General features: G+C 42.5%; 1 pseudogene across 1 annotated transcript; it reads left to right on the top strand.

Annotated features, from left to right (window-relative positions):
* The first annotated feature begins 19285 nt into the window (after positions 1-19285).
* Positions 19286-22208, top strand: LOC307107445 (RNA-binding E3 ubiquitin-protein ligase MEX3C-like; annotated as a pseudogene). The gene is made up of 3 exons: positions 19286-19516; positions 21000-21279; positions 21347-22208. The product of its transcript is annotated as an RNA-binding E3 ubiquitin-protein ligase MEX3C-like (transcript).
* Positions 22209-24230: the final 2022 nt, after the last annotated feature.

Genomic DNA, 24230 nt, shown 5'->3' with positions numbered 1-24230 from the left:
AAGATCTACTCTCTATCAAATAGCTGATGTTATTCAGTAATCCACCCAAAGCTCAGTGGTTTAAAACAGCAAGCACTTATTATTACTCTGGAGTCCAAGGGTCAGCTGGACAGATACTAATTAGTATTTTTGGTCTAGGCTGGGCTTACTCAGACATTGGGGGCCAGCTGTGTCTTGGGTAGGTAGTTCTGCTAATCTTGGCTAAGTTCTCATATGGTTGGGGTTCAGCTGGATATTGACTAACTGATCTAAGGTGGCTGGGGTAATGAAGTAGTAATTCCTTCCGTATACCTTCAATTTGGGCAAAAACACATTGAAACAGATTACACATCTTCAGATGACCCATCATTCACTTTTAAGTCAATCCTCAAAGTGAATATTAAGATCTTGTTTTACCTTTGACCTTTTCCTGACTTGGTACCTTCACCATTTGGCCCTTCCTTTTCTACTTAACCTCACCCTCTCTGGTCTAAAATCTGGCTTGACTGGAGTCATTCCTGACCCTTATTCATGGTCATGTAGTTCCTCCCTGTTACTCCATCGCCCTCATATGCTACTCTCCTCTCTTCTCTGCTCTTTAAAATCCTACTATGTTCTCAAAAAAACTGCTCAATACCATCTTTCATGTGTCTTGACTGTTTTGGCCACACCAATTATTTCATCCCCTGAATTTATTATCTGAACCTACTCATACCATTCTGTCTTAAATAGCTGCCTGGCTCTGTTAGCTATGTCATCTTGCCTCATCTGATTGGCCTGTGAGTCTGGGTCAAGCCAGGTGAACTGTTCTGTCTGCTCGGCTGTAGCCGGACAGTCACAGAAATGTCAGCTCCATGAGGCCAGGGAGTCAATCTGCTTGGCTTATTCTGTAGCATTTAACACATAGAATGTGCTCAATAACATCTATAGAATGAATGATAAAGAATAGGCAATTAATAAATACTTAATAGATTGGTGTTTCAGTATAAGAAACAACTAAAATGTTAACATTTGTATGGATGTGTGATACAACATTTGTCTATTTATCTATTTAAAATGAGGCCCTATTATATTTAAGGCAATGTGCCAGGCAGTGGGGAATTATGCATAAACAAGATCCAGCCCTGCCATCAAAGGTCTTTCAGGCTTGTGTGGGGAGACCATCATGACTGAGTGACTTTTGTATACCAGGTACTGAAGCTGGTAATGTCGGAGTAACTGGCTTGTGTATCAGCCACAACAATAAATAGTGTTAAAGATCCTAAACTCTAGGATGTAAACTCTGTGATTATTGGACCCCAAAGAACACAGGGCCTTGCACAAGTATTTAACTATTCTGGGCCTCAGAGTTCTCATCTGTGAAATGAGAAGAATACATTGAAAAAATGTTCTTTCTTTTAAGAAACATCCCTCTGATGGAATGGTATGATTTTAAATTTATGAGAGCAAATCCAAACCCCAAAACTATGCCATTATTCTTCTATTGGTCTGGTGCCAGCATGGCTTGCCTTCATTTCAATGTGGCTGAGAATATTGAGGTTCTCAAGGCAACTCTGCAAGACCTTTAACCTCTGTAAGACATTACCTAGCATATAGCCATCCTATCTATGATCCTGAGTTTTGTTAAAACATAACAAAACAATGGGAACAGAAGTGTTTAGTTCTTCCTGACTGGGCCTAATCTAAAGAGCATTTTGTTAAATCCTACTGCTCATCCACCTACCCAAATGTTCTCTTTGAATCTGCCCAGGAACATAATGTAACATTTGGAAATTTATCACTAGTTCCCTCAGACTGAACAAGTGAGTAATAGAATGCTTGTTCAGGCTAATCCTAGACCTCAATCCAGAGCCCTTGGCATTGGCCCCAGGGGCAGACAGAGCCCTAATCCCTGTGACTCAGGCGTGGTGGCCCATTTCCTCCAGACTCACCTCACCGCCATCATCATGGGGCTCTGCCTTGCCCCATATTTTGGAGGCTGTCCAACTTTACACACTTGCAAACTGAGCACCTAGATAAGCTCGGCCCCAAAGCGGGGGCAGACACTACCCCTCACAGTGGTGTGTTAACCTGGTTAAACCGTCAGCAAGGACGGATTCTTGCAATGCTCATTTTTTGAGCCTCTGAGCCCCGAGAAACACTTTGCTTCTGGGATAGCAAATGCTCTCCTCCCACACAATGAGGCAAACGTCTCCATGACAGATGGGCCAGGCTGCAGTCCCTCACAGTCAGCAAACTAAGGGCTTATTAACCCAAAGGGAAAACAAAGTCCAGGAGCACCCTTTCTCTTACCCCATTCGGTCCTTTCTAAGTCTCAATTGGCTGAAAGCTACACATGCATGGAGATTGAAGTCTCCCAGGAATGAGGCAGCACCCAGCCAACCTTCTCTCAGCATCCCCAGGGCTCGTGCTCACCATAGAGGCAAATGTTACAATTTTGTGACAGGAAATGGGCTTCTCAGACCAGTCTGTGAGTGAGTTTGTCACCATGAAAGCAAAATGTTGCCTGTGGGAAGGAGAAGAAAGGAATGTCTCTGTCTTAGGAAAAAGAAAAAAATCTCTGCTGAAAGGTGTTCATGGAGATGTGTGCCCTCTGCAGGCTGTCTTTTTGATGACGTCTAGGACCCAATTACTTGGTCCAGGGGCTTTCCCATCAGAGTGAAAGGTAAAGGATTTGTAATGGCCTATAAAACCCTCGAAGATCTGTCCTCCCCTCCTCGCACTGTCTCCTAAGCCAACTAGTTCTAACAACAATGCCTTTCTCCCTTGTTTTGGTTACCCAGCCCTATTTATGACTATCCCCAAATAGAGTGGTTAAAAAGAAAAGCCCAATCATTGATTTTGCTTACAGCCCCGCGGTTTGATCAGGGGTCACTGGGGAAGGCTCATTGCTGCTGGACATGGTTTCAGTTGACAGGTTTCAACTGGGGACTGGAGGACCTACTTCTAGGACCACTCTTTCACACAGCTCTGGCTGTCACCTGGAGGCTCAGCCTCCACCCTCTCCACCTGGGCCTCAGCGGGCCTGGCTTCCTCACAGCACGGTGTCTGGAGAGAGCTGAGCAGATGCTGTACTGCCTTTTATGTCCCAGCCAGCAAGTCACCTCGTGTCCCTTCGTTCATACTGGCCACACTCCACACTCTGGGGGAGTCACAAAGGCCTATCCAGGTTCAAGAGCAGGACACTTAGATCCCACTTCTTAATACAGGCCATAGGATGGCAAGGCTCTGGAAGTTCACACTGGAGAGGAAATCTTGTGGTGGAATATAAAATCCATGACTATTCCTGTGCTACACCAGGCATGCTTCCTCCCAGGGCTTGGCCTTTGCTTTCTCTTTGTCTAGAATGCTCTTCCCTTAGATATTCACTTGGCCCATATTCTCAATAGTTTTGGTTCTTTACCCAAATAGTTTCTTCTCAGCAAGGTCTTCCCTGGGTGTTCTGTGCAGAGTGAAAACTCACCCCACTTCCTTACCTCTTCCCTGCTTTCTTTTTTGCCACAGAATTGACACCATCAACATACCGTTTGCTTATTTATTCTTTTATTTATTTATTTTTTACTGTTCCTTTCATTAAATTGTAAGTGTCCATTAAAGGAAGGCATTTGGTCTGTTTATTCATTGCTCTTTTTCCAGAGTGAAAAGAGTACCTGGCACATAGTGTGGACTCAATAAATTTTTATTTGAGTAAATTAATGACCATCTGCCCTCAGAAGATGGAAGCGACCATTAGTTCTCATTTACTCTGGTCCTCAGGTCCTGAGTGCAGAGCCAGGTACAGACACTCTCTGTAAATAAAGAAAGTGGTTTTAAACTTTCTCAATTGAAAAAATCAACAATAAACCAGCTGCATTCCACTTACAGTCACTTATTCACAATGAACCCCCTCTCCTCATCTACAAAGTAACAGTGCCAGCCAATCTGGTTCTTAAATTCTGCTCCCACAATGCTGCTCCTGTCTCCAGTGAGAGCCAGGAATTAAAAGAACAGAAAGAGGAAAAATCCCTGGGAATGCCCAGGAGATGAGGCACAGCTCTGAGAGTAAACCTCTGCATGTCTGCCTAATTTTTCCATGTTTTGTCATCTGAAGAGGTTGACCTGTAAACCATCTTCAATGTTCGAAATTCATATGTCTTAGGAAATGGGAAGAAAGCAGGGAGACAGTTACTTTAAATTTTATTGGGCAGTTGATTGGGCAATTCTGGTCTTTACTTAGGGAGTCCACCTTGAGCTTATTCGTACATTTTCCAGAGATGTTTGGAAGAAAGTAGTGACATTTCGAGGTAGATTAGTCAAGGATGCTCTAAATTGGATGTGTTCTTGAATTTCACTTAAATATTATTCACTAAAGAATACTAGTACAAGTTGTATCAGGTTGGAATGCTCTGGACCCCATCATCTGATATATTGTTCCAGAAGTTCAAATTGAGTCTGTTCTTAGATGAACTGATGATGACAGTTCAATGTATGTAATTGGCAAATATTTTCATCCTGCCAAAATAAAGAGATACAAAAGCCATGGATCCAAATATCTTCAAGTTTGTGGACAGGATTGTGACAGCAACTGGGATGTGACACTGGAGTCAACTCAATAGCACACAGGGTCCACATGGCTCCCCCTTGCTTCAGGACCCTGAATCTGGGAATGTCTATGGCAGAGGGTGGCAGTTCTCCATGTTGGCAGGGGCAAGGATATGGGACAAAGGGGATGACAGAGGCCAGGGTTGCTTCCTTCTCAAGCAGGGGTTACAAGAATGAAAGGACATGCTTTGAGCTCCTTCTCAGTCTAGGTATGGAGACTATAAACTCTTAATGTCATTTACAGGCAGAAGCACTTTGAATATAAATGAACCAGCCAATGACCCCTTTGATTGGCATTTATATCTCTTTTTATAGAGATCACATAGAGTAGTGTTGTAATTCTTGACAGATTTGATTGTAAAATATATGGGACAGTAAGCTCCCTGGAAGAAAGAAAAGATGATTAATATTAATAATGGACCAATAATACACAACAGATACCAGTAATATGTTTTGTATTTATATAGCTATTGTTTTAACTCATTAGAAAACACTATGCTTTATTGTTAGGAATGCAATAATAATAAGACACTACATTATCTAGGTTACAGAAAAGAAGACAGTCAAGCTGATCCCTAAATCCAATTAATTTCTTTACTCAAATAACAGGAAAAAAACAATACCCATTTGATTTTACTATTCACACTAATGTATTCAAAGAAATGTGCCTGATTAAAGACATAGATCAAAATCAAATAACTTGGTTCAAATGCAGCTGGTCCTACAGTCCTTTGGAAGTGTCAAGGAAGACTGGCTCTCTAAAAAATAAATAAGAGACAAGAGAAACAAAGTGTATTTATCTCACAGTGATGAGATCTTTTGTGTTTTTATTTTTTCCCCTTCTATATGCAGGACGCTGAGTGAAGCAACTCTGAGCTCTGTCAACAAAAATACGGTTCTAATAAGAGTGTGTATTGTTATGGGGGAAACTATTTCACTAAAAATGTTCATCTCTTAGATTATACCTAGCACTTGGAAAATTGCAAAATGTTTTACCACCTCTATTTCCCATTTCCTCCTCTCTTCTCATGACTCTATCCATGGCTTCATGGAGAAAAGTAGAAGCAGAAAACAAAAAAGTATGGCTTTTGTGATTAGCTCAATTTATAGTTTACTTTTTAGTCAAAATAGAGCAAATCAATAAGTAAATGTTACATATATCAAGTCTTCATTCGAAAGACATTTGGAATACTTTAAAGACAAATATAATAGGCAGTGGAATAGAGGTAAAATATGTGGAAATTGTGACCCCCAAAATAAATAATGACCAGTACACTGAATTCTGCAAAGTCCTAGTCACTTGTTAGAATAAGACTTAAATTGGATCTGAATTTTTTTAAATCAAAGAAGAAACAAATAGCTACACAGTTTACATAAGCATAACCACTCTTCTCAGAAAACAAACACAAAACACCTGTTTTATTTTCTAAGATTTGAAAGGTTTTGTTTTACTTTTCTCTCTCTCTCTCTCTCTCTCTCTCTCTCTCTCTCTCTCTCTCTCTCTCTGTGTGTGTGTGTGTGTGTGTTGTCTTTCTTCCCCTATGGGCTTTAAAAGTCAGATTCTGATGATAGAGACAGAAATAAATTCTCCCAGCCTATCCCCTTTGCAAATTGCTGTGGTTTGGAAAGCCCGTCTTACACGAGATGTCATGAGTCCCCATGCACCATTCACTTCTGATATTGTGCACCTTCTATTTAGTGATGCCCCCATTAGCCTTTGCTGCATACACAAGCTATTCCAAAACTTTGTGGCTTACACCAAATAATCATTTATTTGCTCACATATCATGGGATTGGTAAATTGAGCTAGACTAGACTGGGCCATTCTTCAGCTTGTTTTACCTAAGTTCACCTTTGTAGCAGCTGCACCTGGCAGCTCAGCTGGAACTGGATGGGTGAGAATGACTTCACTCCTATGTCTGGTGGTCGGCAAGCTGAAGGCTAGGGAACTTTGTTTTTTCTCTACTTGGTTTCTCCAGCAGGTTAGCTTGGGCTCCTTTAAACTGCTATCTCCTAGTTCCAAGTACAACAACAAAGAGCAAGTCTCAACGTGCAAGCACTTTTCCGGCCACTCTTTGCATTACATTTGCTTATGTCCCATTGGCCAAAGCAAGTAATACACCCAAGCTCAGATTTGAAGGTTGGAAATTCAGACTTTACTATGAAAGGCAAGAAATGCAATGTATTTATGGACATTGTTTAAATTTTCTTTCTTTTTTTTTTGCATTCTACTGCTAGTTCACTATTACTGCTGCTGCTGGAGAGAAGAGAACACCTTTCCCCTGTTTACACTGTATCTTGAAGGAAAGAACTATAGCTTCCATTTCTTGCATAAAACTTAGTGTTGCACAATGAGGTCAACTGTGGGGCCTATGAAACCCTCTTTCAGAAAGCGAGGATATACCTCTCCAGTTGATGTGGGAGGAAATGAGAAACCTATGATTTAAGAGGTGTGGGGAGAGTAGGTAGAAATGTGTAGAAATGATGCAGGTGAAAATTGTGTGTGTGAATGTGTGGGCATGCACGCATATAAGGTGAGAGATGAATAAACTTGTATTTCAGTGTTAACCAGTTTTATTTTATTTTATTTTATTAGGGCAAAGGAGAATTATGGAACAATTTTAGACATTTATAAATCTTTTTTTTTTCAAGTCCACACCAGGACTTGTTGTGGGATAAGATAGAGCTAAAAACATTAGCACAAAGCCTTCTTTCTCTGGCAGACCCTTCCAAGGTGCCTTCTTTTATTTCTGGTAGTCCCCTGAGGTGTCTCAAATATTCCCACAATCACAATCTCAGCTACCATGTGGTGTCTACCATTTTCCCTGCTTCAGTTCCCTGCAGGGGTGTCAGCTGCCAAGGCTGCTGATGCTGGCAAATGCTTTTGAAGATTCTGGGGTCTCAGGTGCTGATGAAGGCTTTGTCTCCACTAGTGATGAAAGCGCTAGCACCAGCATTGTTGGGTCTGCAGGTGCTGCTTTGTGTTTTTATATCTTGTAAAGGTTTCCCTACAATAGCAGCCTATAGATTTTGCTGGCTGCTATTTTGGATTCCTTGACTCAATTGGAACAGTTTTCCTGTGGTAGTTTTTTAGTTTATCATACAAACAGACCTGCTTCTCAGCCTTTCCTATAAACCTTATATTGACTACCTTTGGCCATTAAATGCTGTGTTTCAAGCAAACAAGAGTCTGTGGGTCACCTGAGTGGCTATAGCTTGTGAATCTACCTGTGGTCAGTTTCGGGTAGTTGGTGGCTTTGTTGATCTCGGCTATGCCATCTGACATGTCTGATGGGCTTAGCTGGAGACCCGTGGCACCACTCCATGTCGCCTCTCATCCTTCAGCAGGCTAGCCTAGGACTGTTCTCAAGGCAGTGCCAGAGTTCCAAGAGAGACAGCAAGTGCTCAAAGCCTTTTGAGGACCAGGCTCAGAACCTTTACAATGTCAATTCTACTGTTCAGAGAAAGTCAGCAGGCCAGCCAGATCCAAGAGGTGAAGAAGTAGATTTTCTCTCTTACTGGGAGGAGCTGCAAAATCACATCACAAGGGACATGGATATGGGAAAGGCAGAGAATTGGAGCCATCTGTGCAGTCAATCTAACTGCCACGTATCCATCCACCTCTTTGTCCTGGGGTGAGGATAGGTTGGCAACTCAGACAAGGTTAACTACATTTTAGAAAGATTAATTTGGCAATCCTTCTAAAAAGGTGGAGGATAGATTGATTTAGGTAATGGTCAGAGAGGGTGGTATAACCACCAAAATGGCTTTTGCCTTAATAAGTGATGAATCAGAAGGGATGGCAAAGAAGTTACCCATGGTGTGACTGACTTGTAGTAAATGCCTGGAGGGGAGTGTTGAGGTGAATAACGGGGCCACTTTCCTGGCTGAGGTGAACACAGAGCCTTGTTGGATTGGCCATGTTCACATGGTCATTGAAGGGAGGAATGACAGACAGCACAGGGCCAGATATTTGCCATCTTTGTCCTGTCAAGGGCAGTAGCAGTGAAGTTAAAGAGTTTTTGAAATCAATTAGGAGGCAGAATTTAAAAAGTATTGGTGATGAAATGCAAATAAAGGCAAACTATTATCCTAGAATAATCCTAGAATTTGGATTCAGGTAACAGATGAATGACAATATCATTCCTTCATTATTCTATTCTTATTATATAAATATTAGATTTGAGTCTGTATTATATAGGTCAGTCCTTTATCATCTCTATAATAAAGAGCCAGGGTGTAACCACTGATCATGACCAAAGGCTGAACATCTGGAAGTCAGCGCTGGGTTGCCATGGTGACTCAGCACTGACTACTGCGGCTACAGGCCTGGTGACCCAGCAGTGACTGCTGAGGGGGCTTTGAATCAGGCCTGGAAAGAGAACTAAAGAGAGAAGCAGGGGCTGATCTATAGCGTCTGAGGCAGCTTTTGACCAGCACTTGCCTCTCTCTTTCCCTCCGAGCCTGGCCAGTAGTCCCCTGTCCATTTCTCTCCAGGCCTCCACTGGGGCTGCTGATCAGCCCTGCCTTTCTGATCAGGCCCTGTTGATAGGCCCAGATATGTAGACTGGCATAGAAACTGGCCAATCAGAACCAAATCTAGGTCAACTGTGAGGAGCCAATGGCTGCTAGGAGGCGGAGCTTTTGACGCTGACTGGCATAGAAACTGACCAATTAGAACCAAATCTGGGTCAACTGTGAGGAGCCAATAGCTGCCTAAGAGGTGGAGCTTTTGACACTGACTGGCATAGAAACTGACCAATTAGAACCAAATTGGCCAGCAGAGGAGGGCAGTTGGGGGCAACCAGGCTGGCAGGGGAGGGCAGTTGGGGGTTAGATCAGGCTGGCAGGGGAGGGCAGTTGGGGGTGATCAGGCAGGCAGAGGCAGTTAGAGGCGATCAGGCAGGCAGGCAGGTGAGCAGTTAGGAGCCAGCGGTCCCAGATTGCGAGAGGGATGTCCGACTGCCAGTTTAGGCCCAATCCCAATTGGGCCTAAACCGGCAGTCAAACATCCCCCAAAGGGGTCCCCAATTGGAGAGGGTGCAGGCTAGGCTGAGGGAACTGCCCCCTCTGTGCACACATTTCATGCACTGGGTCACTAGTATTGTATAAAGAGCACATTGTTTTTCTTGTCCTCTATTGGTGCATAACAAACCATCCAAAAGTTTAGAAGCTGTGATGGTAAATTTTAAGTCAACTTTAGTGGGCCATGGACTGCCCAGATATTTGGTCAAGCATTATTCTGGTGTTTCTGTGAGATTAGCATCTTTATTGGTAGAGTAAGTAATGCAAAGTGCCCTCTCTAATGTGGGTGGGCTTCATCCAATCAGCTGAAAGCTTGAATAAACCAAAAGGTTGACTGTATCCCAACTCTACCAGTCGGCTCCATCCCCCCAACCCCCACCCTCGAGTCAGAGTCAGAGAGAATTCCTTTTGCCTGACCACCTTGGAACTGGGACATCAACTTTTTCTTACCTTCTGAAACATCAGCTCTTTGTGGGTCATAAATTTCCTGGCCTTTGGACTAGAACCACACCATCAGCTCATCATTGGCCCTCCTTGGTCTCCAAGGTGCCAATTCACCTTGCAGATCTTGGGACTAGTCAGCCTCCATCATCATATTCACCATTTCTTAAATAAATAAATAAATAAATAAATAAATAATTCTAAATGTTTTTACTCACAGCCACACACAACAACCATTTTACTTCTCAGAATTCTGTATATCAGACATTTGAATAGGATGGAGTGGGGATGCTCTGTGACACCTTGGGGCCTCAATATGCCTCCCCCTGGCCTCTCTCTCTCTCAACGTGGTCTCATCATGCAGAAGATTAGTCTGAGTTTCTTAAGAGTTTGGCAAATGCCTCAAGAGCACGTTTTCCTAGAGGATACACATTGATTAAGCCTCTGTTTCTATCACTTTTCATAATATTCCACTGGCCAAAGCAAATCTGGTTGCCAAGCCCAGAGTCAGTGTGTGCTGCCACCAAAGTTAAAGCCTGCCACATCGTGGGGTGGGGGCAGGTTGGTGTTCCATCTTGGGCATATTGACTCTGATGGATCTATGTGATATCAAAGTAGGAAGAGTCAGGTGACAATATGGGTCTGAAGCTAAGCACAAGTGATTTAGCTGGATAGATACATTTGAAAATCATGAATATATAGGGTCAATATGAGAATATTTCACTATCAATACAGCAACTAATTAGAACAGATACTGCTTACAGCCTCAAAGTGGGTCTCAGGGGTCCCTTGTTATCTGGTCTTTCCCCTTAGTTATTGGATTACTGGGAGGTGTCAGAAGTCCCAGGAAAAGAGGCAGGACAGTCAGAATAATGAGAGGATACTGATACGGGGAGGACAATGGGCACAAACTATTTATTAATTGGTAGAAAATATTACAATGTTTTATAACTGTTCTGAGTATCAGCATTATACACAGGCAATAGCTGAAACCATGGGTAGTTTGGTTAACATTGTATTAGGACAGCTTTAGGTTAAACTTAGACAATATTCAACTATTTTGGTCTACAAAAATCATAATTTTGTATGCTGCAACCTAATCATCAATGAAACAAAAATAGGTCTAAAATGGATGTCACAATTTACTTCATTGGCAGGTGAACAAGAAGAGTTCCCAAAGGAAATGGAAAAGAATGGCCTATGGAAGGCAAAGGGGGCGTACAAGAGAGGAAGGGAATAGGCAAAGGTCTTGAATACCATACAGTAGTGTGTGAATAAGATAAGGACCAAATGGCCTTTGTATTTGGCAACTAGGAGCCTTTTTCACTTAAGTTTTGGAAAAACTCAGGTCAGAAATCATGTTACAGAGGCTTATGAACCACCTGGAGGTGAGAATTGACAAAAATGAGTTTAGAATAATATTTCCTAAAGCTTTGCTGATAGTAAGGGGAGAAAGGGTAATTGATTGGGAAGTAGGATTAGGGGAAATTATATTTTTAGATGAAAAATATTTGTTCACCATTATATAAGGAATGGACAGGTACTTAAATATCCTTCAGCTGATGGTTGTAAGATAATTGGTTAAAAAGGAAGAGTGGAAAGAGCAAAGTCCTGGAGTTGAGAGCCTGTGTTCCTGGTTCTAGTTTGTCCAGCCTTGAGGGCCAGTTTGGCCACTTCATACATGTCTTTTTTTGTAAAGAGTAGTCCTCATCTTGATTGCACAGTAGGGTGGCCTGGGGGAGCTGTTCAAGTTCCCCATGCCCAAGTCTCATCCGAGACTGCTTACATCAGAATCTCTGGGGTGCACCCAGTATTCAGGATTCTTTTAAAGCTCCTAGGTTATCCCAGGTGTGTTCAAGATTGAGAACCACTGCTTTAGAATGTTAGTTATTTGTTTCCTATTGCCTCAGCTTTGGTGCTTTAGCCAAAATTCTGAGACAACAGATAACATCCCACTCATCAGTCATGACTATCGGTACAGGCCCCTGCCTGACAATGGTGGTTGTTGCAGACCTTCTCTCAGGACAGTGATTCTCAACCCTAGCTGTGGATTAGAATCTCCAGGCACTTACAACATACTGATGTCTGGACTGCACCCAGAGACTTCTATGTAATTGGTTTGAGATGGTGTTATGGGATGGTGTCTCTCAAAAAAAGCTATGTTGAAGTTCTAACCCCAGGTACTTTAGAATATGACTTTATTTGGAAATAGTATCTTTGAAGAGGTAATCTAGTTAAACTAAAGTTGTGAAGGTGACCCTAATCTAATATGACTACTGTCTTCATAAGAAGGAGTAATTTGAATAGAAGACATGTACAAAGAAAATATTATGTGAAGAGACAAAAAGAGATGGCCATGTTAAGATTAGATTGGAGTTATGCTGGCACAAGGAACATCTAAATCTACCAAAAGCTGGGACAGGTGGCTAGTGTGGCTCAGTGGTTGAGTGTCAATCTATGAACCAGGAGGTTACGGTTCAATTCCTGGTCAGGACACATGCCTCGGTTGTGGGCTCAATCTTTCATAGGGGGCCTGAAGGAGGCAGCCAATCAATGATTCTCTCTCATCACTGATGTTTCTATCTCTTTCTTCCTCTCCCTTTCTCTTTCTGAAATAAAAAACAAAACAAAGAAAAACAAAACAAAAGAAGCTGGACCAGGTAAGAAGGGATCCTTCCCCCATGGGTCTCAGAGGGAGCATGGCTGCCACCTAGATTTTGAAATTCTAGTCTCTGGAACAGTGAGACAATACATATTTTATGTTCCAAGCCACGCAGTTTGTGGTACTTTGTCACAACAGCCCTAATACATTAATACAGATTGGTTTGGATATTGGTAGTTTTAAAAGTGGCCCAGGTGATTCTAATGTGCCAGGATTGATTTTCACAACTATTAAAACTAAGAAGTGTGTAGCAGGGGTAACTGGGTAGAAAATACTGTCAAAATCAGGTTAGAAGCCATGCAAACATAATTATCACTGTATAACATTTAAAACTTAGGAACATGGGAATCATTTTAATACCTAGTTATATATTTCTTTTTAACTTGGGCTTCACATTATAAAAGAGGCACTTGCTGTCTTGCTCCTCTGCAATTTCTTGCCTTGAGCTCATTTTTTATATAATTACTCACCTTGAGCTTCTGGATTTCCACTGTGTGCTTTACAGGTCTCCTCATGGTGTAACCTTTAGTTGTCATGCCTCAGGGCACTGTCTTGCACCTATTCCTCTCGGACTTTATCCTGTTCATTTAGAATATAACATTTCTCCAATTTGTCAAAGTTTCTTAGAATTCTGATCCTGCAGTCCAAAATTCTAATTCCCATTAGTCAAGGAGAGTCCCCAGGACAATTAAATTAAGAATTATATGAACTCTGGGAGGAATCAATTTGGAGATCAGATAATGGAAGGTTTATTATATTATGCACTGCATTAAAGTGTAAAGATGTATGAAAGATAAATGGTCAATGTATGAATTATACAAAGAGTTCCTTAAACAAGACTGTGAGATCAATCCCTGCCCAGGCATAGTATGAGATGTAAAATCTTGTCACTGTCACTCAAAGTGTGGTCCACAGGCCAGCAGCATTGACAATACCTGGGAGCTTTTTAAAACTGCAGCATCTCAAACTCTACCCCAGACCTACTAAATCTGAATCTGCACTTTTACAGCATTTCCAGGGAAGTGCATGCATATTACATTTTGAGAGACAGCAGTGTAGAAATGGTTCCTGCCTTGAAGAGCTCACCATGGTTGAGGAGGCAAGATACAAACTTGGTAGATCAGTGCTTCTCAAAGTGTAGCCTGGAGGGCCATTTGTATTTGAGTGACCTTTAATACTTGGTAAAAGAAAGGATACATTTGGCCCCTTCACAGCCCACTTAATTAGAATCTTTGGGGATGGGTCTCAGAAATGTACATTTTTGACATGTTCTCCAGGTCACATTGATACACATTAAAGGTGGAGAGTAATTGCTCCAAAACAATGGCAATTTATTTCACTTCAACTCACCTGCAGAATAGGATACCCTTCCATTAGTAACAGTAGTTCGTACTGGCAGCATTCTAGAAGGGCAGCTGCCCTCTCCTAGACCAGTGTAATCCAAAGGACGGTCCACAGATCGATAGCCTGGCTCTCCCCTGAGAGCTCTGTAGAAATGCAGAATTTCACACTTTACTCTGTATCTACTGTTATGGGCTGAATTCTGTCTCCCTCAGATTTGTATATTGAAGTTGAATCTCCAGCAGCTCAGAAACTTTAAGAAGTTCTTAGGTTAAAATGAGATCTTTAGGGTGGGCCTAATCCAGTATGACTGGTGTCCTTATAGGAAGAGGAAATTGGGACACAATGTGTGTGTGCACAGAGTAAAGACTATGTGAAGCAGGAGAAGGAGATAAGCCAAGGAGAGAGGCCTCAGGAGAAAACAATCCTGCCCACACCTTAATTTTGGACTTTGAGCCTCTAGAATTGTGAAGAAATAAATTTTTGTTGGCTAGGCCACCCAGTCTGTGTCACTTTGTGATGGCAGCACCCTGGTAGACTAATATGCCTACTAAATTAGGATCCGATTTGTTTTTAATCCTCATCCGAGATATGTTTTTATTGATTTTTAAAGAGAGAGAGGAAGAGATAAAGAGAGAGGGAGAGAAAGAGAAACATTGATTGGTTGCCCTCTGCATACTCCCTAACTGGGGATTTGAACCTGCAACCTAGATATGTGTCCTGATGTGGAATCGAACCCACAACCTTTTTGGTGTACAGGATGATGCTCCAACTAACTGACCCACCCTGCCAGGGCAGAATCTGCATTTTCAACAAGATCTACAGGTAATTCATATGTATAAGAAAGTTTGAGAGGCACTAGTCTAGGACAGTGGTTGTCAAACTTTCAGTGAACTTGAAAGTTGGTTAAAATACAGATATCTGGCCCCACCCCAGAGATTCTGCTTCAGTAGTCTGGGGGTGGGGCCAGAAAAAAACAGCATTTCTAACAAGCCCTCAAGGGGATGCCACTGTCTTTAGTCTGCTGACCACACTTGCTATTTGGGCCCAGCAGCATTGACATTACCTGGTAATTAATAGAAAAGCAAATTTTGAGTCCCCAACCTGGACTTACTATATGACCATATTTTCTAACCCTATAGAGAGTCTGGGGCTGGGCCCAGAAAAGTGATTCTGAAGTTCAAGTTTGAAAGCCGGTGGTCAACAAAATCTGTGCAAAGCGTCCAGGAGTACGTAGGTTCCCCCTGCAGCAGGGAACCTGTGAATGTGATGTGGAGGCTGACTTAAGATTATATATGCAATCTTAAAGTCAATTGTAACTTGAAACACCCCTTGTCCCCCAGATGAATATTTTGACATTTTCCTGGAAGGCATGCTCTCACCCCTCCATTATGAATCTCTGCCAGGAAATGACTGTGGGCAGTAGCTAAGGCAGTGGTTCTCTGCATCAGAATCACCTGACTATTGGGCACCACCCCAGCTTTTGATTCCCTTGGTTTAGGATAGTGTTCCAGAACTTATCTTTCTCAGCAAATTCCCAGTTGATGCTAATGCTGCCCGTTCAGGGATCAAGTCTTGTAAAATATTGGAATATGAGTCAAACCTTGATTTCATGGATCTGTGCTCTGCCTAATAGCACTTCAAGCACTGTATTTTCTCCTTGTCTGGCTTGGAGCACAGATATGATGCCTGGAACTAAAGCAGCCTTCCTGGGACCACAAGCTTACATACCGAAAGGCAATGGGCCAACAAAACAAAGACGGTCGAGTAGCCAGTTGGAAACACAGAGCCAATGCCAATAGCCCTCTACCCCAGATGCTGCATTATGCGGGATAATGATATTTATTCTTTGAGCCATAGTGAATTGAGTTGTCTGTTAATTACAGCCAATACCACTTCTAACTGATAACAAACTAATCTGTATAATGATAATAATAATAATAAAAACACCCACAGCAAGTAACCTAATGTAACCAGGTTTCTTTCTCCTAAGTTAGAACATAAAAAAAACCCCACAAAATAAACCCCAACAACATAAGAAAACAATAAAACTACCACCTACCATCCTTATCATGGTATAAAATAAAGGGCATTTAACCTTCACAAAAAGGCGGAAAAATTTAGTCGATTAAATGTAGCTTCCCAAACATCTTTGTTCCTCATTTTGATGAAGGTGAGTGAAAACTTGTCAGAGATCTCCAGACATCTTCAGACAGACTTCTAGTTCAGGCAATCCAAGATATTTATTTACTGAGTAGTCTCTGTGTAGCTTACATCACTAATGACTAATAGATAAAACTCATTTAACTTTCACACATATGTTTGAATTTGACTGTATCTTCCTGACGCACACTAGACCTCTAAGTTTAGTCAACACCTTCCCATCAAAGTTCCTTTGACCAGTTCATAAATTGCTCTCACTTGCTGTGTCCTGATACATGTGTCTATATAAACACGCATATGCTCATTTATCCATCAGCAAGGAAAGAATTAAACAGACAGTAGAGTCACAGAAAAACTAAAAAATGGCATGTGTATTTTAAAATATGCTTTACTGATGCTGAGAAACTGCTTTGCTCAAACAGAAACCCAGCCTGATTTTTTTTTTTTTTTGGTTACAAAATAATTAGTCCCTAAGTCAGCTTTTCATCTTATGTTAATGAGACCCCCTACAGTCTTGGCTCATACCTTCAAATTAGAGATTGATCTATAATTAATAAGGCTTCTAATGACAGTACCTGAGACAAAGGAGATCATTGGGGCGGCTGGGAAGAGAGAGCTGAGAAGTGGAGAAAGGGCACTGACAGTTGCATTCTTACCACATACTAAGTTGGCTCCTGGTGACAGAAGCAGGTGTCTCAGGGCAGCAAGTCTGCTGGCTCAAGCTCCTCTAATAGCGAAAGCAGCTAAGCTGCCCCTCCGAGCTCTTAGGAGGGACTATGGGGGCCCGCTTGGCCTTTGCATGAAGTTTTCACCCTAGCTTGAAAAACTTGCTTTGAATTGCTTTTTTAGAAAATCACCAGGTGAGGGAATCATTCCTCTCCAGCCATTTGTGGAGCCCTGTTACTTCTCTGTACTGTAGTTTTACAGACTCAAAATTTTCAGAGATTGAAAGAGAGAAGCACTTGCTGATTAATTAAAGTCTAATTTTCTATTTTATCATAATTGCAGCAGTAGAGGGGGAAAAAAGTAAGACTTATTATTCCAAAAATGAAAATGATACCCAGATTGTTTTGACTTATTATGAGCTCTGTGTTACAATTTGTTTTAAATTGAATCAATAGAATAAACATGGAAATGAGCTCTGTGAAATAATTTATTTTTAAAGGATCTTAATGAAAGCCTGCATCACTTCATTTTAAAATTTTTAGACTCTGCCTGGATAGACTTAATAAAGACAAAGGAAAGAGGAGTGTAGGTTTTGTGGTAGATCAGAGACAAACCGACAGTCAACCTGTGTGTGGTTTTATGACCATGACTTCTAACCCTTTTAAGGACTCCAGAGTGGACTCCCTGTTAGCTCAAAACACAATTAATTTCAGTTCACTTCAAAATTTTAGGCTGAGCATAATCCTGGAGAGTCGGGGTGGCTGAACTGAAACATACAGGGAGCATTAGAGAGGCTGGCTGCTTTGGCTCTGTCTCTTGATTTGGTCCTGGGCATGTGGGCTGGGGTGTGAAGGTCGTCAATGTGACAGGTGGTGACCCGGCACCCTGTGACCAGAGCTGGCTCTCCCAATGCAATTATCTGCCTCACTGGTTCTAATGGGAAGGAAGGGTTGGTTTTACCTCTTCACTTTCTGCTGAATAATTTACAAATCTTTATAACCACTAGTTGGGGGGCAGGGCGGGTAAGAGGGGAGTGGTCAGTGGGGGACACCTGGGGAATTTTAAATTTGCACTTTGTAACTGTTCCAATTAGGTTGGTTAAGTGCAATATAGTGCTAAGTGTAAAAGAAGTAGGTTACAAAGTTGTATATATTTTATACAACTATATATATTACAATGTTCTATATATTTTATATTTATAGTATATATAGATATCTGTGCATATATATGCATGTAAAATACATAATTTATATATAATATATGCATATATTTATATAAATGTTATATGTATAACATATACATATATAATTCATATTTTAAACATATTTTATGTATGTACTAGTTTCTAGGCAAATATGAGTATCATATAAATATAGTGTCTGTATAGATGCATGTATACCATATACCATAAGTTTGTATGCATATTTACATTTTAAATGTAACATATGTAAATATGTATATATGTGTATATTTATATTTACAAAATATTTCTAATCTATATAGCAGTGTTTATGTGTGTGTGTGTTTATATAGGATATAGAATATTTACCAAAATATCAAATGGATGAAGTGGTCATATCTGGAAAGTAGAATTGTGAATAATGTTTATTCTCTTTGTGACTTTATATTCGCTAAATAATCTACAAATATAAAGTGTCACTTTTGCAATCATAGAAAAGTCATTTAACGGAAAGAGAGAGGAGCCCTCCTGCAGGTCCTGCATATCCTCAGGACGATTATTTTCCTGCTGTGATGAGTGAGAGTTCCTGTTCTCCTGATCATGGTCCCTGTCTTCATCTCAGATTGCCATCTGTGTCTGTATCATCTGGGACCAAGCAGCATGCTCTACAAGCTACATGGGTTTGGAGGGTTCTAGGATTGGTCCCTGTCCTCCTTCCCTTCCGTTGGCATGCATGAGCTCACTCATCTGATAGGATCACAGAGAATCATGGGGGTCCCTTAAATGTTCTTGGTGTTCACTGATGCTAATATAATTTATCACCTACATGTCTTTCTTCCCTCAATCTTTCATAACAGACAGGGGGAAATGAAACTGAATTTGATAATACACATGTTATACAAGTTCCAGACCAGTATTTTCATGTGTATAAGAACTAGGTCCCTGGGCATCCCCCTCCCACTGAGATTCTGATTCCGTAGGTTTGAAGGGGGTCCAAGGAACTGCATTTCCAACAAGTTCCCAAGTGATGCTCAGGGTGTTGGTCTCTGGACTACTGTTTGAGGGACCATGTCAAATGATTCTGAGTCTGGACCCACTTTAGCAGCACCAACACCAATGACTTTGTTAGAACCACAGATTATCAGAGGTGTTGTGCCAGGATTTGCTTTTTAATTAGGTTCCCAAAATATTCAAGTGCACATGGCAAAGGATAGTGAAGCACCTGGATGGACACTAATGAGAAAGACATGGTTACTCTACAGAGGGACGAAACCCAGGACATGATGGCAGCGATGCTGTCCCATGCCTACAGCCCCGCAGCTGTGGGGTGGTGGCCTGCCTGAATGGGGAGCAGGTGACCTGCTGAAGAGAAGAGTGTCAACACCACCAAGTGGTTTCCTATACCTGTTCTGAGCATGTCACTGAGACTGTCAGTTGCCAGGGTTGTAAAATGAAGGCACTGAGAGCCAAGACAAACACATACACTGAGTGGCCAGATTATTATGATCTCTGAACGCATAATAATCTGGCCACTCAATGTATATCCTCTCTAATAAAATGGTAATATGCAAATTAACCATCACTTCACTACATAAGCCATGCCCACCAGCCAATCTGGGCGAGTATGCAAATTAACCCCATCCAAGATGGCTACAGCCACAGAGAGCAAGGTTTCCCAGGTAACAGAGCAAGCCAAGCTTTCCGATAGCCATTGCAGGCCTAAGCCTCCACTCAAGCTACAAAGTTTCAATTGTAGAAGGTAAACAAATTCAAACAAATGGCGGCAGAATGGAGCTTGAGAGAGAAGGCCAGGGTTGCCGGCCGCAACAGGGGAAGCAAAGCTTTCCACACACCCTGGCCAGGCTCAGGCCTCTGCTTAAGGCTACAAAGTTTCAATTATAGAAGGTGAATTAACTGCCACAGAAATGGCTGCCGCCCCGGAGGGGGCAGCAGGCTTGGCTCCGCTCTAGGCTACAAAGTTTCAATTGTAGAAGGAAAATAAATTCCAGATACCAGGGCTTCTGCTTGGGTTGCCAGGGGGCATGGCTGGCCTGCAAACCACCACAGGCCCCTTGCTCAGGCTGCCCCATGCCCCAAGGGAATCCCCACCCTGATTTGGGACACCCTTCAGGGCAAACCAGCTGGCCCCCACACGTGCACCAGGCCTCTATCCTATCTAATAAAAGAGTAATATACAGATTGATCATCACTGCAACACACAATATAGCTGCCCCCATGTGGTCAAAGATCCTGCCCCCATGTGGACACAAGATGGCCACTACAAGATGGCCAGCAGGGAGGGCAGTTGGGAGGCACCCGGCCTGCAAGGGAGGGCAGTTGGTAGGGACCAGGCCTGCAAGGGAGGGCAGTTGAGAGGGACCAGGCTTGCAAGGGAGGGCAGTTGGAGGTGATCAACCCTGCAGGAGAGGGCAGTTAGGGGTGACCAGGCCAGCAGAGGAGGGAAGTTGGGGGCAAACGGGCTGGCAGGGGAGCAGTTAAGCATCAACCAGGCTGGCAGCGGAGTGGTTAGGGGATGATCAGGCTAGCAGGCAGAAGCGGTTAGGGGCAATCAGGAAGGCAGGCTGGCAAACAGTTGGGAACCAGCAGTCCTGGATTGTGAGAGGGATGCCTGACTGCCTGTTTAAGCCCGATCCGGGATCGGGCCTAAACGGGCAGTCGGACATCCCTCCAGGGGTCCCAGATTGGAGAGGGTACAGGCTGGGCTGAGGGACAACCCCCCGCCGTGCACGAATTTCGTGTACCGGGCTTCTAGTCCTATATAATAAAAGGCTAATATGCAAATTGTCTCCTCAACCAGGAGTTCAATCAGCAGGCTGGCCGGACCCCACCCATGCACAAATTCATGCACTGGACCTCTAATGTATATATATATATTATATATATATATACTAAGTGGCCAGATTATATGCATTCAGAGATCATAATAATCTGGCCACTCAGTGTATATCAAGACATCTGTTCGTGGTGAAGAGCCCATTTTAGTTGTTACTGGATGAATAAATGCTGCCCTGGCCAAGAGAAATCCTCTCAACTGCGGAGCACTTCTCCATGATTCCTGCATCTGGAAACAAAAGTGGCCCTGCCCTGGGAGGGTTATCAAGTCCTAATCTGCCCGCCAAACCACTGTTCAACTGAGGGTCCCAAATTGTGTGGTAGGATTAGTAGTTGGACCCAAAGGAACAATTATTAAAGTGATTCAGCAGCAAACCCCTCATACATAGTACTACAATATTTCTAGGCATTGGTTACTTCATAGACAGGCTCCTTATCTCTGCTTAGTTACATAGGAGCCTGTCTCTGAAGTAACCAATGCCTAGAAATAGTGACAGAGCATGAGAAGAACAGAAATGCATACTGTCATGCATATAGGAAACTACATTAAGCTCAATGAAGAAAATGATTTCCATTACAAAGGTACTGATAGAAGCTTTGAAAGTGGCACTCTTAGCTCTGAGTGGCTCGCCTCCAATCCAGCTCCTCCTAGTCTTGCAAGAATGATACCCAATTATCGAAATGATAGTTCTAGTTCTCTGGGTAGTGGTTCCACAGATTCTATTAGAAACAATAGACTGGCTGACTTTATCCAACAAGCCCCTTTACCACAGGAAACTTTTGTTTTGGAGATACACTGCCATCTCTGTAGGCTCAGAAGATCTTGCAGCTGATTCTCCTACCTTTAACTCTTTACCAACATCCATGCAAACTATTTGGACTCCATTTGAAGCAGGTAACCCACTCTCTGGCTTTGGGAGCCATCCTTCTGGTGACATGAAAACTCAGAGTAGAGGAAATCTACCTCCTACATTTCCTGAGAGCATTGAACACCCATTTGCTTGGAGGATTAGGAGTGACCCACCTGGTACAAGCAACTATGTTGGCCTGGTTCCAATATAAATCCCTGCTTTTTCTAATGGTACCAATAGTTACTCCTCTTCCAATGGTGGAGGTTCCACCTCTAGCTCACCTCCAGAATCAAGACGAAAGCAGGACTGTGTTATTTGCTTTGAGAATGAAGTTATTACTGCCCTAGTGCCATGTGGCCACAACCTCTTCTGCATGGAATCTGCCAATAAGATCTGAGAAAGGAGAACACCATCATTTCCAGTTTGCCAGATGGAAGTTACTCAGGCAATCCAAACTCACTCTTAACACATACATATACAGTATATACATATACTGTATATATAAAAGACAATATACTACATATAGTATATATATAATAATAATGAAAGTATAATATGCTAATTAGACTGGACAGCTAAACAACCTTCCTGATGAAGCCAGGGCTGTGAGGGCCAAGGTAGCCGCTGCAGCTGCGAGGGCTGAGCCCCTTGCATGAATTTTGTGCATCAGGCCTCTAGTATATATCCCAAAATATAAAAAGCCAGGGGATGTCACAACCTAAATGACCAGATGGATGACTGAACAGCAGACTGCATGGGACGGCCAGGCCAGCAGGGGGTGCAGTTGGGTGAGACCAGGCTGGCAGGGGGGGCAGTTGGGGGTGACCAGGCCAGCAAGGGGGGCAGTGAGGGGTGACCAAGCTGGCAGGGGGGGGGCATTTAGGGGTGACCAGGCTGGCAGAAGGGGGCAGTTAGAGGTGACCAGGCTGGCAGAGGGAGGCAGTTGGGGGCAACTAGGCCAGTAGGGGGGCAGGCTGGCAGGAGGAGCAGTTAGGGGGAATCTGGCCAGCAGGCAGAGGTGGTTATCGGTGATCAGGCTGGTGGGAGGGGGCAGTTAGGGGCAATCAGGCAGGCAGACAGGTGAGCAGTTAGGAGCCAGTGGTCCCGGATTGTGAGAGGGGTCCAGGATTGGAGAGGATGCAGGCTGGGCTGAGGGGATCCCTCTCCATACATGAATTTTGTGCACTGGGCCTCTAGTACTAGTATAACTTTGTAAAGGAAGCATGGTTATAATAGTATCCCAAGTACTAGTAAACTTCCTAATTAATTCTTATGACTGTTATGGTCACACTATGGTCACACTAAACCTAAGTGGTCTCTTGTCTATTAGTTTTGTTTTAATTATTAACATCCTGTAGACCCAAAGACATAACTTGTATAAGAATTGCTAAAGCTGAAGTTCAACTGGGTTGAGTGAAGATCATCATAGGCTGTGTGAGTCTATGGGAAAAGTGCATACGTCTAAGATTTCAATACAGTGGGTCCCAAAGCCTAACCATAGTTTACAGAGGGCACTTGGCATTGCAGATAGTTCAGACACTTACAGGGCTGCCATCTTTGATGGCAGTTTTGACAAAACAGGTTTTGTTTTTTATTTTACAACAACTCATGCCTAATTCTGCAGGGTTGCAAATAACTTTTCAAAGCATCATGAATTACTTATTAGCAATAATAGGGCTGATGGCAGTTTACTCAATAACTGGTTATAATTGGTACAAAAAAAACTGCTACATTGACCTTCATCTTGCCCACCTGGTATGAACAGTGGGTCAGGAATACAATTGCTTCTATTGTGAATTTCTACACATTGCCTCCCTCAGTGAATGTGGAAATGGCCACCCGGGTTTTCCCATTTCAGAAAGGGCTTTGGGCTTCACCTATATTGGCTAATAATTGAGGATGTGAACATTTCATTCATTAGTCTGATTAAGTTATTGATTAATTTTTAGATTCTAGATCAAATTGTGAACATTTTATGTTTAATCCATATTTGCCTTGAACATTATAAAGATATTTTTATTTTTTAGTAATTTAGGGAAGAGGGAGAGAGAGGGATAATATTGCCCTTAGCATAATTCACAAAGCAGCTGTGATGACCTCGGATCAGTTTACTTTACTTCAAAACTATTTCCAATCACTAGGAAAGATTTCTTTAAGATACATTTTTACATTTAACCTTGGATGTCTATGGCTTTATCCTCAGTATGTCCCCAAATCCATGATGGCATTGAAAGACAAAGCATTATACTGGTGGAATTTCTACTAATTATTTTTGAAGTGTTTTCTTCCCAACACAAAGAAGCTTTTTTTTTTTTTTTGGCGCTGGCCCGTGTGGCTCAGTTGGTTCAGAATCATCCCGTGCACCAAAAGGTTGCTGGTTCAATTCCCGGTGAGGGCACATGCCAGGCTAGGGTTTTGGGCTTGATCTCTGGTAGGGGCCATGCAGGAGGCAGCCTATTGATGTTTCACTCTTACATTGATGTTTCTC

The sequence above is a fragment of the Cnephaeus nilssonii genome, assembly GCF_951640355.1.
Source record: "Cnephaeus nilssonii genome assembly, chromosome: 11".
Lineage (NCBI taxonomy): Eukaryota > Metazoa > Chordata > Mammalia > Chiroptera > Vespertilionidae > Cnephaeus > Cnephaeus nilssonii.
This window is presented reverse-complemented; position numbering and strand designations above follow the sequence as displayed.